The 14,979-nt window shown below is 59.6% G+C and overlaps 1 protein-coding gene across 3 annotated transcripts in view; it reads left to right on the top strand.

The window, feature by feature from the left end:
- The window catches only part of NACC2 (NACC family member 2), a 62,638-nt gene that overhangs the window by 17,746 nt on the left and 29,913 nt on the right, over positions 1–14,979 (top strand). Inside the window, exon 1 of one of the 3 annotated variants that reach the window (XM_037036457.1) lies at positions 14,093–14,256. The exons of the other annotated variants lie outside the window; for them this stretch is intronic. The gene's annotated coding sequence lies outside the window, so the exon portion shown is untranslated. Of the gene's footprint in view, positions 1–14,092; positions 14,257–14,979 lie in introns of those variants that run through there. 3 annotated transcript variants of the gene reach the window in all.

Here is a 14,979-nt window from a genome sequence, read left to right as displayed (position 1 = left end):
AACGTAATTTAGCATTGGTGTAGGGTGTCACGGTGAACAAGGATCTGGGGTATTTCAAGTTGTCACACTGTAGAGCCACGTGGTTGCTTCATGGTTTTTTATTATTATTATTTTTTACTTTGTAAAAAGTGTATTTCTTTTGATTATGCTACTGCAGTTGTACTGATTTCCCCCTCTTTGCTCCCCACCACCCAGTACCTCCCACTCCCTCAGGCAATCCCCAACCGTTGTTCACGTTCGTGAGTCACGGTAAAAATTCTTTGGCTACTCCATTTCCTACCCTGTATTTACATCCCCATACCTTTCTAATCCCCTCACCTCTCACCCATTTCCCCACCCCACCCCCACCCCCGCAACCCCTCCCGTCTCTTTATCTTTAACCTTTGGCATTTTAATGTGATGTGTCTTGGAGTGGCCTCTTTGCATCCTTATTGTTTGGGACTCTCTGTGCTTCCTGGATTTGCATGTCTATATCCTTTACCAAGTTAGGGAAGTTTTCTTTCATTATTTTTTGAAATATATTTCCAGTTTCTTGCTCATTCTCTTCTCCTGGCACCCTGTGAAGTGAATTTTGGAACACCTACGGTTGTCCCACAGACTGCTTATACTATCCTCATTTTTTTGGATTCTTTTTTCTTGTTGTTCTGCGTGGTGGTTGTTTGCTTCCTTATGTTCCAAATCGTTGATTGGATTCTCGGCTCCATCCACTCTACTGATGTTTCCCTGTAAATTGTTCTTTATTTCAGTTAGTGTATCCTTCATTCCTGACAGGGTCTTTTCTATGCTGCTGAGGTCCTCACTGAGTTCCCCAGCATCCTGATCACCAGTGTGTCGAACTCTGAGTCTGATAGATTGCTCATCTTTTGTTTAGCTCTTTTCCTGTAGTTTTACTGTGTTCTGTCATTTGGGCCGTGTTTCCTTGTCGCCTCATTTTGCCAGCCTCCCTGTGTTTCTATGTATTAAGTACAGCTGCTTTGACTCCCTGTCTTGGTGGTGTGGCCTAGGGTAGGTGGTCCTGTAGGGTCCAGTGGCACAGTACCCCCATCACCCAAGCTGGGTCCTCAAGGTGCGCCCTGCGTGTGGGCTGAGTGCACCCTCCTCTTGCGGTTGAGCCTTGCTTGCTGTTGGCAGGTCAGTGGAAGGGATGTATTCAGGCCAGTCAGCTGCAAAGACTGGCTGTGACCACTGACCACCAACCTCTGTCCTCCGGGGAGGATCAGCTGTGCAGGGGCAGGGTCATGGTGCTTGGACATGGTCTGTAGCTGTCCTGTGGGTGCACTGGCCCTGGGGTTTCCCCGGGGTGGGGGTGCGGGCCAAGATCAGGACACCCCTCTCCCCGCCCCCGCCGCCCGCCCGTGTTTGCCTAGGGCCCCCTGCCTGAGCTACAGGGCAATCTGAGATGGCTACTCCTTGTGCTGGGCCTGGGATTCCCAGGGGAAGCCAAGCTGTGAATCTGGGCTGGCTGCTGCCATGCTGGGCCTGGGGCTCGGTGAGGCCAGCTGTGCTGGATTGAGAGGATGTAGGAAATTCTGCCACTTGAGCAGAGGCCATTCATATGGAAAAGCGGCCTGGGTGGGCCTGTGAGTTGGGTGGGGCCCGTCTCCGGGGATCTCCAAGGCGGGTCACACGGCGTTAGCCAGGTTGTTGGAGTCTCAGATACTGCACGGGTCTGCCAGCCAGCTCTGTGCAGGGAGGGCCCAGAAAAGGGACAGCAGCCTCTGCTGACCTTGCTGCCAGACACCTCCGCCTCCCCCTGCATGCCACTGGTGCCCCTCAAGCTGCCACCCTGCTGCTGGAGCTCAGAGGGCTGGGTCTGAGTAGGTGAGTCTTGTGTGGGTTCTTGAAGAGGAACTGCTTGGGGCTCCAGGAGTTCCTTCCACTGACTCAATCCCTGCTGGGTTTTGCAGCCAGAAGTTGTGAGGACTTACCTTCCTGGCAGTGGATCCCTGGGCTGGGGGGCCTGGTGTGGGGCTGGGACTCCTCGCTCCCCAAATGTCCCTCCGGAGTGTTTATCCACCACACGTGGGTGTGGGGCCAGCCCGTTCTGCCTTGGTGCCCCTCCTACGGGTCCGGGTGGGTGTGGTTTCTCTAATTCCGTGTAGTTGTCAGACTTCTGTTCAGCTCGATTTCTGGCGGATCTGAGCGGTGGTGGTTCTATATTTTATTTTACTTTTGTTTTTATTTTCTAAGAAAAGGAAAGGAACTATTCATTCAAAAGTGTTACAAGTTTGGAACGATGGCCGAATTCTGCCGTTAAATCCCACACGCTGCGGAAACGAGAGCACAGCAGTTGTCTTATATTTTAGTTGTGACTTTGTTGTGGTTGTGCAGAGGAGAGCCCTGGCTGTGTATTTTATATTCCAAAATAATTCTAGATTTACATGCAGTCGTGAATAGTACAGACTGAATGAATAAAGTGGTCGATCCCTACAAGGGAATATTATTTGACCGAAAAAAGGAGCGGTGCCATTTATGGTATCTGAATTAGATCTCAATGAAGCGGCAATAAAAGACCGTAATCTTGAGAGTATGTGTAGGCTGTTTACGTTTAATGGGACTATCGGTCTATCAGGACTTAAGTCTGTCATTTTATTTATTTATTTTTATTGTTTGTTCTTTGGTTGCAGTTTGTTTCTGTTTTCTTTTCCTGCCTTCTCATGGGTCACGTGAACATTTTTCAAAATTTCATTTTGAAGTAGCTGGACTTCTTTTTTAAGTAACTGCTTTTTTGAGCTGTGACTCCTGCCCTGCAGTTCGCCTTTACTGGGTGCGAGTCAGTGGTTTTCAGCCCATTCGGAGTGTGCGGCCACCCGCTGCCCCATGGGCTTCACCCCGCTTCTCCTCTCCCCCGCACCCCGCTCCAGGTAGCCCCGGGCCTATTTTGCGTCTGTAAATGGGCTGCTCTGGACACTCCGTATAAATGGAATCCCGTAACACGTGGCCTACGGCGCCTGGCTGTTTCACCCAGCGTGATGTGCGTTTTGAGGCCCGTCCACTAGAGGCGGGAGTGGGTACCTCATTCCTTTTGAAGTCTGGGTGACGCAGTGTGGGTGGAGGGGGTTTTGTTTATCCACTGGGTGGTCTCCACTTTCTGGCCCCTGGAGTAGTGCTGCCGGGAACATATCGTGCGTGCGCGTTTGCGTGGACGTACGTCTGCACTGGGTCTCGGGTGCAGACCTGGGAGTGGAATTGCTGGGCCCCGTGGAAGGGCTGTGTTGGACCTTTTGAGGGACCGCCAGGCTGTTTTCTAAAAGTGGCTGCACCCACACCCTCTTCCATCGGGTGCTTTTTTTCTTGGGAGGGGGCACGAAGTGCCCTTTCCTTGTGGTTTGATTTGCATGTCCTGATGGGTGGTCTGTACACCTCTGTAGGGAAAATGTCCCTTCGGGCACCTCGCCCGTTTTCAGGCCACCTGTCAGAGCTCTTTGCGTGCTCTGGACACCAGTCTCTGGTCTGAAACTTGGTTGGCGGAGGCTCCTTTCCTTGTCCCTCATCCTCCACCTTCCAGAGGGGCGGTCTGTGCGCAAGGGGCTCCCCTGGGGAGGAGGGCTCCCTGACCTCCCCACTTTGGCTGCTTGGCCTAGTGTCATTACAGCTAAGACTCCACTGCGGAGCCCGAGGCCACGAAGACCTGCCCGGCCACGAAGACCTGCCCGACGTTTTCTTCTGAGTTGCGGAGTTCTAGCTCTTAGTTTAAGTCTCCCACTTACTTTAAGTTGGGCCTCCGGTGTGAGGTCGGGACTCAGGTTCAGTCTGCACACGGTGCTCACTAGGCACAGCCCTGCATTTTGGAACGAGCAGCGCTCTCTTCCCATTGGGTGGTCTCAGAGTCTGGTTGAAAAGGAGCAGCCCGCAGACACCTGGCTTCCTTCTGGACCCCCACCTCTGTGCCACCGACCCGGTCTGCCCTCGTCCCGGACCACGCTGTCCTAGTTTCAGCAGTGGAGGAAATCCGAAGGGGCATGAGTCTCCAACTCCGGCCTTGGTGGAGAATTTGGGCTGTTCTGGGTCCCACAGGAATTCTGGGGTCCGCCTGTCAGTTTCTGCCAAGATGTCGGCTGGGATTTTGATTAGGATTAAATTGAATCTGCAGATAAATTCGGGGGGTTTCTCATCTTGACCTGTGTGTCTTTCCGCGTATTTAGATCTTTAGTTTTTTGGGGTTTTTTTTTTCAACAAAGTTTTGCATATTCAAAGTATAAGTTTTACATTACTTTTGCTTAATGTATTCCTATTTGAAGTTTTTTTGATGTCATTGTAAATGGAATTGCTTACTAAATTTCACCCTCAGATTGTCCATCGTAAGCAAATGGAAATACGTTTGATTTTGCTCTGTGGGCTTATGTCTTGCAGAACTTGTTTATCCCTGGTGGTTTTTAGTTGCTTCTGTAGAGTTTTCTTTGTAAAGGTAAAGAGGGTTTTACTTCTTCCTTTTCAGCTACGTGTCTTTCATTCCATTTACTTGCCCCGCTGCCCCGCTGGGACCTCGGGGGCAGGTTGAACTTGCCTCGTCGCTGGCCTTGGTGGGACGCCCCCTTGCTCCGCGCCGAGGCGGGGGCCAGCTGTGGTCTCTCCCAGGTGCCCCGACCAGGTGGGGGGGTTCTCCCTGTGCTCCGTCTGTCGAGCGTTTCTCTGTTGTTCATGGTTATGCATTTGTAGGTGGCAGGTGTTGGTTAGAATTAATCTGACAGGATTTAAAACAACGTGCTTTAAGAGTGGAAGCCTAACAAAGTTAATTTTTTTAATCTTCACCGGAGGACATGTTTATTTATTTTAGAGAGAGGGGGTGTGAGGGGGAGAGAGAGAGGGAGAGAGAAACAGCAACGTGAAGGGGAAACATCAGTCGGTTGCCTCCCACATGCTTGAGGACCAGGGATCGAACCCACAACCCTTGGGCACACAGGACGTTGCTCCAACCCACTGGGCCACGCAGCCAGGACTCACGATTAATTTTGAGATCAGCGTGTCGGAGTTGTTCAGTATAGCCGACCGCGTAGTTTTATTTTTCCCCGACCTTGAGCGTGGTGTGGGAGGAGAGCTGGCTTCTCTGCTCGGCAAGCAGAGTGGGGGTTCGGGCAGCCTGTCTCCCTGAGAACACGCCGATGCTGGAGGCCAAGCGCACCGGGCTTGTAAGCTGGGGCAGGACGTCAGGTGTGTCTTTGACCCCAGTGACCAAGGCGGCCAGATACGTCCCGGACCCCCCTCATTTGCGGGAATTTGGGGTGTCCTATGGAAAAGCCTTTCGAGCCAGTAGCCCCCCAAAACACTCACTTAAGTTATTAGAAGTTCCATCTCTGTACGTCCTGGGAATTCTGAAAATAACTCGGTTTGTAAAATTGCTTGTTCTCTCTTGGCCTCTGAGGATGTGGCTCTTTGAGAGCTTTTGCGAGTCCTGCAGCCCTTCAGGGGCCAGAAAACGCCACGCACTGGTGTGACAGCGGCTCCTCTCAGACCCAGGCACGCCCCGATCCCTCGCTGCAGCCCCGGGCCGGAAGTGAGCGCGGGGCAGCCTCCCCTCCCGGGTCCCTGCGAGGTGCTCCCTTCGCAGGGGACGTGAGCCGTCCCCTTGACGAACAGATGCCCGAGCTGAGAGTCGAGCTGCGCCTCATCCACCCCACTCACCGGGTCTTGGGGCTCCAGGCCCAGCCTGGTGGTCCTGGTCTTCACCACGGAAAAGAGACGTGACCCAGCCACGAGTTATACAGGACACAGAAGGACTGATGGACTAGGCTGGCAACCAGAAACAGAATCAGTCTTGGGGGGGTGGAAATAAACCATAAAAACAGGAAAAGATGGTGTGCCGGCGCAAGGGCTGCGCCCCTCGGGCTCTTGGGGAATGAGACTTGGTGGGTGGGGTGAGCTTTGAGGGCCGGAGCTGCCTCCGGGGGGCGTCTTTTTGGGCACCTGTCCGTGCTGTATGGACACATTTTAAAAAGCCAGACCCGGAATGAGTGTAAAGTGAGGGTGTGCCAGGGTGGACCAAACTCGGGGCAAAGGGGCTGGCAGGAGGGGCGGCAGCCGGGAGGACAGACACCAAAGGCTAGACCTAACCAGCCGCCACCTGCAGGGCAAACCCCGCAGTCTCTGAGGCTGTCCGTTCTACGAAGAGCGGTCTTTGCCTCTGTCCGGGACAAAATGAACATGTTTGCAGGGAGCTGGACAGGGCCAGGGATGTGAGTCGGGGTGGCCCTTGGGCAGTGGCTGACCCGGGAGATCCCCTGGGCACCAGTCAGCTGTTTCCCTGCGATGCTTAGGGGACAGTAGGGCACATTTGCTTCAGTCCCAAGTGTGTGGTGACTCTCTGACAGTCCCCGGCCACCTGTATCTCATGAGCCCACTCCCTGCCCAGCTGCCTGTGTGTTCGGAGCCTGGCAGGGCACCTTGGACGGGCCCTTTCCCTCCCCTGGCAGTACTGGGCTTGCCCCTGACCCCCTGCCGCACCCGTCTTGTCCATCCCCCACCCCCTGCTCCCTGCTGTCTCTTTGCTGCTCTGCTGACCTCAGAGTGAGTGAAGGGACCAGCCTGGGTCCCTGGGCAGTGGACACCTGGCCTGGACTGCTGGCTGGTGGGAACGAGCAGGGGAGGGCTGGGGCTCCTGAGGGTCTTCAGGGATTGGTGCCCACCCAGCTGGTCTCTGGTACCTTTCATGCGGGAGCACTGTGGCTGTTATCTGCCTGTCCTCTGTCCTGCCTACACCTGTAAAATGTAGTGAGCACAGACAGGCCTGAGCCAAATCAGTGGGGACCCACTGAAGGCCTTGTGCCCTTTCACCTGGGCCAACCAGCTGGTCCTGGGGGTCCTGGTCCTCACTAGTGCCAGTCCTGGGCGAATCTGCTGTCCTGTACCCTCCTCATGCTTGGGTTTTTGGAGTCTCTCTGTGGCCCCTGCCTCTGAGCTTGGAGGATAGCAGCTGGGGTTGGGGCTGGCCAGTGCCCCTGACACCCCCCCACCTCACCCCCAGGAAGGCAGAGGCGTGGCCTCTGGGAGCAGAGAGGGGTCGCCTGCAGCTGGACCTGCCTTGTGGAAAGAACCACCCCTGCCACGCGTGGCTGGCACCCTGGGCCATAAAGTCGGGCCTGTCTCTCTGGTCTTTGTTTTTCATATCAGTAATTATCTTTTATGGCCTCCGGTCCCCAGCGAGCACGGGGCACCCTCCCTCCCTTACCACAGGCACCTCCGCTGCTCGGGCTGCGGGGAGACCGGTGTGGTGGCGAGGAGTCTCACGCTGCAGCGAGAGGACATTTATGTGCAGCTTTTATTCGGCCCCCAGGATTCCTACTGCATTATCCGTATTTCCTTTAATTTGTGGGATTTCTAGTAAATGGGCTTAAAAATAGGTCTGGGCGCGATGCCAGGCAGATGCGGGCAGCCGGCAGGCTTCTCTGCGTCTCTCTGAGGCAGAGTGGTAACCCCGTGTCCCTCGGCCGAGCTTCCTTCGTCCCTGAGGTGGCCCGCCCCCGCACCCCAGGGGGAGCCTGGGCCACGTGCAGCTTCGCTCTGACACCTGGGCTGGGCCTCAGGCCGGTCCGCCTGCACTGTGGCCCAGGATCCGTCAGAGCCGGGACGGGTTTGGGGTCCGAGTGAGGGGCTGGGGTGGTGCGGCTGGGTGAGTGGAGGGCTGGTCACTGGCTGTTGGTCGCACTGCCCGCCCGCCCTCCCGCCCCCGGGCTCGCTGGGTGGTGCTCTGCCTCAGTGCCCCTGGGGTCCCAGCTGCAACTAGGTCCACAGGGGCCTTGAGATCTGTGTCAGTGCCACCTTGCGGTCCCTGTGGACAGGAAGGCGGAGACAGTGCCTGCCCGGGGTTGACCCGCATGCAAGATGGGGGCCTGGGGCCGGCCCCTGTGTGGGGTGGGTGGCTGGGTGTCCCAGTTGGGGAAGGAGCCGCTTGGGAGCAGGTGGCTCCCAAGACGAGGTGGCTGTGTCCCTAAGGTGCTGGGGGTGTCCCTTCTGCCCTTCTTACTGAGGGCTATCTTGGCATGGCCTGGGACCCCAGTGCCCAGCTCTGGGCCTCCACCAGCCACAGCCACCCTGCTGAGCCGGGGGCAGGGGCCGGCCTGCCACAGCCCTGTCTCAGCCTCATCGCCCCGCCCCATGGCTGATTTAGTGTTTGTGTGTCGGCCTGATTTACATTAGATTTTTAGGCATAATTAGAAATGCAGGGGAGCTTTGTGTCTTACCTCGACTATTTATGGCAGGGTATGCAGATGAGGACAGCGATGAATATTAATGAGGGAATGTGTGCGGAGTGGCTGTCAGTAAGGAGCCGAGTGACCCGACAGGCCTCCGTGTGCCCCCACTGGCCCTCCGTCTGGGCCCTGCGATGAGTTTCCAGGACCCGCTCTCCCAGCTGCTCCAAGCTCCTCACGGGCCCTCCGAGGGGCATCAGCTCTCGGCCTTCACAGCCTCTGCTGCCATCGCCAGCACCCCCAGTGCACCCCTCAACGGAGCGTGGGGTTGAGGGGGACCCTGCCTCAATGATAGAGGAGGAGGAGGAGGGGGCTGTCTGTGTGCAGAGCTGAGCCGGCTTTTTAAGTTATTAAACTATGCCCGAGGGAGACACTCCTCATGCTCACGTTATTTAAATTACAAATACGGGTGAGGGATTGTCGGCTCCGTTCAAAACACTGCTACAGTCTCGGGAAACCTTCTGGAACTCTTTCATGGCTCGGTGCGTGGACTTGGTGGGTCTCAGGGCTGGAGGCAGGGGGGCTGGGTGGGGTCCCAGGGAGGGGGGTGGGCTCTGGTGCGCCTTCAGCCCCTGCTCCTTCTCCAGGCCACCATGCCACCCCCACCCAGGCTCAAGTCAAAATATTTGAGTGGAGGGTGGCAGGTGGTTGTGCAGGTGGGTGGCATCACGTCACAGCAGCTACGGGCTGTGTCTCCCTCCTGACACGGGCTTGGCCTGGCCACAGAGATGGGACCCACCTCCCAGATGGGACCCCCGTCAGAGCCCACGGCAGAGGCCGTGTGCTGTTGGACACGGACCTGCTGTCCCATCTGATGGGGTGCCCACCAGCTCGTGCCCAGCCCTGAGGTTCCGTGGTTGATGGGTCTGATGACGCCTGGCTGTTGGTGGCCTGCCGGCTGCTCCAGGCCCTCAGGGGCCTGGGGATGTCTGTTGGGAGTGTCGGGCTCCTATGTCTCCCCGGTGTCTCTGAGGAGCGGTCCTGGGGCCGTGGGGGGAAGCACCCATAAGCACATTTCTGAATTTGCAGACTTGGGCGTGCTGCCTTCTCTGCCGGGGAAAGAAGCTTCCAGGCAAACACTGGTTAGCGCAGTAAAAGCCGGCTTTTAGCTTGAAGGCCGTCCAGGCTGTGGTCCGGGCGGAGGCTGCCCAGGTGCCTGGCCGGACGCCAGAGGCCTCTCACCTCGGCCTCTCAGGCCGGGACGCGGTGCGCCAGGGCAGGGTCTCGGAGGTGGGCCCCCAAAGTTTCAGAGTCTGGTGCCCCGGAGACTCCAGAACAGCCAAGTTCAGGGGCTGGGGCAGAATTCTTTTCCCTGCAGCAGAGTCCGGGCAGTCGGGGCCAGTCTGGGCCTCAGTTGCCCTCTCGTCCTGCGGCTTCCATCCTGGCTGTCTCCACAACTGGAGCTTGTCCCTGAGGCTGGGTGTTGAAGGCAGGAAGCCAGGGAGGGTGGTGATGGGTGCAGGCCCTGTCCCCAAGGCCTCAGCAGGAAGCTTGGCCTCTCGGTGCCTCAGTCTCCTTGTCTGCACCTGCCTGCCGAGGTGGGATTTGGGAGGCAAGCACAGAGCCGGCATGGTCCGTGGTTGTTGGAGACCCGTGGGGAGGGCCTTCTGGTGGCCGAACCACACCCCAGAGCCCTGCTTCTGCCCACCTGGTCGGTGCTCGCTGGGCGGCTGGCCGGCCCTCCATTAGCAGTGAGGACCGTGGTGGCCCAGCTCTGCTTTGTGGCGCATGAAAAGTTTAATGCGAACCTGAGGCCTGAACCAGTTGGTGCCTCGCCCAGCCCCCAGGGGCCTGGCACGCCCAAGCTGGGCAGCCTCGGTGCACACCAGCACTGTGACACCCGAAGGGTCCACCTCCGGCTGCCCCCCTCTGCTGTGCATTAGCGGGCGGGCGGGTGACCGGGTGCTCACGAGCTTCCCTCCTGCGGGCTGTTAACTGCAGCCTGTGCTGTGATTGAAAAGCAAGGCGGTATCTCTGCAGGCCACTGTCCAAAGTGAGTTCCCCTCCCCTCCGCCCACCAGCAGTCTCCAGGTGGCAGCCTGGCCGTGTGTCCGATGCCCCTGTGCTCACATGTGTTCGTGCTGACTCCCAGGGTTGCCCGCTGCTCCCTGCCAGACGGACGCCGTCCTGGGGATGTGCCTGGGGGGGAGGGCCTTCCCCCCACACTCAGGAGCTCCTTGGCTTTTGGGCAGTGTCCTTGTAGCCAGCTTGGCTTCTGCTGGGGTGGCAGGGCTTGGCCGCCAGGCAGGGGCTGCCCCAGGGCCGGGGGTGGGGGGCTCCCTTCTTTCCAGCCAGACCATTTCCTGGTGCACCTGGCTCCCTCCTTCCCCTGCTGTGGGTGATTTTAATGGCGGTGCGTTCACCCAGGTCCAGACCTCTTATTAGATTGGTCAGATTAAACCCTGCAGGGTCCTTTTATTTAATTCAATTTATCTCGCCTCCCTCGCCCATGCTGGTGGTGACCCCGCAGAAGTTAAATGCTGCATTCCTGGGCTCCGCCGTGCCTTTGCTACGGGAAGCGGTTTAGCATCTGGGGGCGCAGGGAGGTGGGGGGCAGTGGGGGCCGTCTGGCTGGGCTTCTGGGACTCTGGCCCCGGCTGACCTCTGGGCCCTGCTGTCTGCTGTTCCTGGGGCTGGCGCCCCGTCCCCGTCCTGCGGGGGCTGGGGGGCCTGGCTGCTGTCCAGAGGGAAGGTCCACAGAGAAGAGACCCCCTGGCCACCCGCATCTTCCCATCTGGGGGCAGGGAGTTTCTTGGAGCATAGTTGTGGGTGCTGGGCTCTGGCTCTGCTTTGTCAGTAGGGGTCCCCTTCTGAAAGGCCTTCACAGGGGGTAGGCTCCGAGGTGCAGCGGCCATGGGGGCCACAGTGGAGTGAGTTCGGGGTCCCTGCCTGGCCCTTCACAGGCACGTTGGAGCTCACACAGAGGGATGCGGAACAGGGGGTGTTGCTTGGGAAATGGGGGCAGAGTGGGGACACGGAGGCACAGAGGGACAAGGTGGCCAGGGCAGGCGGGGCCCCACCAGGCAGCGAAAGGTGAGGAGGTGCCTCTTTTCCTGGCAGGCCGCTGTCCCTGGCGCCCCCAGCCCCTGGGGCCCCCGGCCCCCTCTCCTCGCTGGCTTCCGCACAAGGGTCGGCCCTCGGCGCGTCCTGCTTTCGCGGGCCTGGGCCCGTAAACCAAGCCTTTATTTTATTCTTTTCTCCTAAAGTTCAGCTTTGTTCCCACCCCAGCCAGGGCTTCTAAGAAAGCAACCTAAAACCAGCTCGCGGCGGCTCCCATGGGCCTGGCCTCGGGGCGCCAGCCTTGCCCGCACAGGTGGCATGAGGACACAGCAGCCACAGCGCCAGTTGTCCTCGATCTCCAGGGACCCAGACAGCCTTGTCACCTTCCAGGGGAATAATGGTCCCTTCTCTGGGCGAGTGGTCTGGCCCCAGCCTTGGGGCACAGGCCCCTGCGATGCAGGGCTAAGGCTGGTGTGTGTGGCCTGGACCCTCGCCCCACCCCCACCCCCCGTTCAGGTCAGGGCAGGTAACAGCTCACCAGGTGGAGCGTGTGCCTTGGGCTTTACCAATACCGTCTCCTTGGACCCCACCCCGGTCTCTGCCCCAGGCTGCACCTGACTCCCAGCCAACAGATGAGTGTCTTAGGCACTGTGTCATTCGCTTGGGGCCACAGGATGTGGATGTGACATGGCTGGGGCCGGGGCTGGCATGTAGGGGTGGTACCCCGTGGGACCTGGACCCACTGCTGGAAGGAACAGGTGCCTGGGGCTTTGTGCTGCCCCCGCTCTGCCTGTAGGACCCCACCAATGGGCCTGTCCAGCCCCCAGCCGCCGGGACCCTAGGGGAGCCAGTGCAGAGCACACCTTGCTGACCTCTGCATACCCCAGCCGGGCTGGGTGCCCCCTCCCTGTTATGACTCGAGACCCCCAGTCTGGCTCAGGTGACCCCACTGCGTTCTCTGGAAGGCCCCTCCCCACAGTGCTGGGAGGTGGCGGGCAGCGAGGCTGTGTCTGCTCACTCTCTCCAGCCCCACCCAGTGTTAGGCTGACCGCTTGCTAGGCCTTGCACAGACACCCACTCTCGCTGAGCTCACAGGTGCATGTGGAAAGCCCCCAGGTGGTGCCCCTGAAGCTCGGGCCTGGAGGTTGGGGCCTCAGTGCAGAGAAGGGCTGGGATGCAGCCCCGGGGAGGGGAGGGGTCATGTGGGAGCTGGGAGGCTAGGTCCCGCCCCCAACCCCACCCGCCCTGTGAATCCTGCCCCCAGGCCGGGGTTGCCCCACTCCCTCATCCCTATCATAGGTCTGTTGTCCCTCAGTCTCTGGGTGTCCTTCTGTTTCCTGGTGTGGCCCTGTCTGTCTGGGTGGGCATGTGGTACAGCCCTCCGGTGCTCAGGGCAGCTGAGCGGGGACTGTGTCTGCCAATGCCCTGGTCTTTGTCTCATGTGACCCACCAGTTGTCAGAAGCCCCATGTGGGAGACACAGAGCCCCCCACCCCCACCCCCAGGGCCATTTGCTGGTTGCTGCTTCTGAGGTTCCCCTCACCTAGGTTCCCCCTGCCCTGTGTCTGAGCCTGCAGTGTGTGGATAGGGGGGCACCAGGTGTGGGGCGGGGGTGGGAAGGGTGCTGCTGCCTGTCCCTGGCCTCCTCCCTGCTCCAGCAGAGGTGAGTGCTCAGATGATAGGTGATGACAGGGATGCATCACTGTGGGGGACCAGACGTTGGCCACCTCCAGTCTCGACCTTGGCGGGCTGCATCTGTTCTTCCTAGGGTCACAGCGGGTGGCAGGTGGGGAAACAGGCTGGGCAGGCCAGTGGTTTGCCCCAGGGGCGGCACCATCTAGCAGTGGTAGCTCAAGCCCAGTAGAAGGAGGTGCCCCTGCTCCTGAGCAGGACAGGCCCTGCACAGTGTGTGCCCCGCCTCTCTGCAGGGAGAGGCTGGGGAGGCCAGGCCCTGTGGGCCTTCAGGGCAGCCCTGCCCACTCTGTCCCCACCACCCCCCCACCCCCCCCGGTGGCGGTGGGGTCTTTGCTGCCATCTCTGCTGGGGCTGGTCCTTCAAGGGCTGGGCTGCTCCTTTGGGAGCCCATGGTTGACACATGAAGTTGCTCTTCTTTAAACTCTGACCCAGTGGGGGTTGGGACACAGGGTGACTACCCTGGGCTAGTGGGCTGTGGATGTGGGGCTGGGCTAGCTGGGCCTGCTGCTCGAGGACCCCCAGGCGAAGCAGAAATGGGGGCTGGGGCCCTGCGGGGTGCCAACCTTGGCCTCCACATTCATCCTGGATCATTCCCTGGCCCCTCGGCTCTCCAGTTCCTGCCTCACGCTCCTCTCCCCCCCACCCCCTCCTCTGCCCAGTGTCTGCCCTGTCCACCCCAGCCCTGGCCCCCTCGCCCGCCCGCCCGAGGCCCTGCCAGCTCCGCAGACTGTTTGGAATAGTTTAAATGCTTTGACACCCGGGCTGTGCTGGATGGCAGGCGGCAGTTTACTGGGCAATTCATATGCAAAACTGCACTATAAATTTCCAGGCTGGCTCGGTAGCCCGGCACCACGGAGCGCTTCTCCGCGTACAGTACAGTGTTTCTGCCATCTTTGTTTGCATTGCAGTGAGTCATCAAAAGTCTGTCTTGTACCAACACCCGGAGCCGTGCATTCCTCTGGCACCAGCGCTCCGATGCTTTTAAAGCTGGGGCTGGGAGCTGGCATTTACTTCGGCTCCCAAATCAAAGGCGGCTATTCATTCCCGGGAGCTGCCTGGATGTCCGTCTGCATCCGGCCTCTTCATTTAGATGCTGTGCGCTGCCCGGGGGAGCCGGGCTGGTGCAGCTGAGCCGCGGCCGCCCAGCCCCGCGCGGAGACTCTCTGCCCCCTCCCCCCTCCTGCTTCTCCTCCTCCTCCTCCTCCTCCTCCTCCTCCTCCTCTCCGGGCTCCTCTCGCCCTCCCCACCCCAAGGGCTCCCGCTCCGTTTGCTGCATTCCCGGAGCAGCTGGCGGCTGCGGGCGGCCGGCAAGCGGGCAAGCCTGCCCCTGCCAGGCTGAGCGGGCAGTGCGGGGCCACCGGCGACAGCCGCCAAAGGTAGGTCTCCCCCTCTGGCCAGTGCCGCCCAGCCTGGCTGGCAACTTCTCCGCAGCAGGGGCACTGCGGGCCTCCCCCAGTGGCGCCCACCTGCCTAACTCTGTCTTGGTGCCCGGTGCTCCGCCCTCACTCTGCCCCCCTCCGTGGGTCGCCTCGCGCCTCTGCGGCCAGCACTTTCCTCCTGCGGGACAGAGCGGCCCTTTGTGCGGCTCTGGCTGCGCGGAGTTAAGCCGGCTCCCTCTCCGGCCCGTCCGGCCCGGCCCCCCTTCTCGGAATCAGGCACGGGATCAACAGTGCCAGAGCCCCAGCCCCAGCCCCCGGGTGCCCGGCAGCATGGCCAGCCCGGCCAGCTCCTGCTCCCCATCTCCCCATGACCTCTGTAGTCACCTGAGCTTGGAGGGAGCCAGAGGGATTGGCCCGTGATGGAACCTGGGGTGGGGTGGGGGGGCTGCGCCAGGCTCCCCGCCAGCCCTGCAGCCAGGTCCCTAACAGCAGCTGCTCGGGGTGCTCTGCTGGCCCTGGGAGGTCCCCTCTGCGGGACAGGGAGGGGGCAGAGGTGGTGGAACCTGAGCTTCAGAGTTCTCTCATCTCACTAACTCCTCAGGCACCCCCCTCCGCTCCTCCCTCCCCCCAACCCTGCGCTGCTGCTCTGAAAAAAAAAAAGAAAGAAAAACAAACTAGAATCCCAGAGCCTGGGAAAAGACCGTGCGGCACCCTGAGGTG

The sequence above is a fragment of the Sturnira hondurensis genome, unplaced genomic scaffold (genome assembly GCF_014824575.4).
Source record: "Sturnira hondurensis isolate 20B ecotype Veracruz unplaced genomic scaffold, ASM1482457v3 Scaffold0022908, whole genome shotgun sequence".
In the NCBI taxonomy this organism is placed as follows: Eukaryota; Metazoa; Chordata; class Mammalia; order Chiroptera; family Phyllostomidae; genus Sturnira; species Sturnira hondurensis.
The sequence above is the reverse complement of the archived record's forward strand: the minus strand, read 5'-3'. Positions and strand labels throughout refer to the sequence as shown.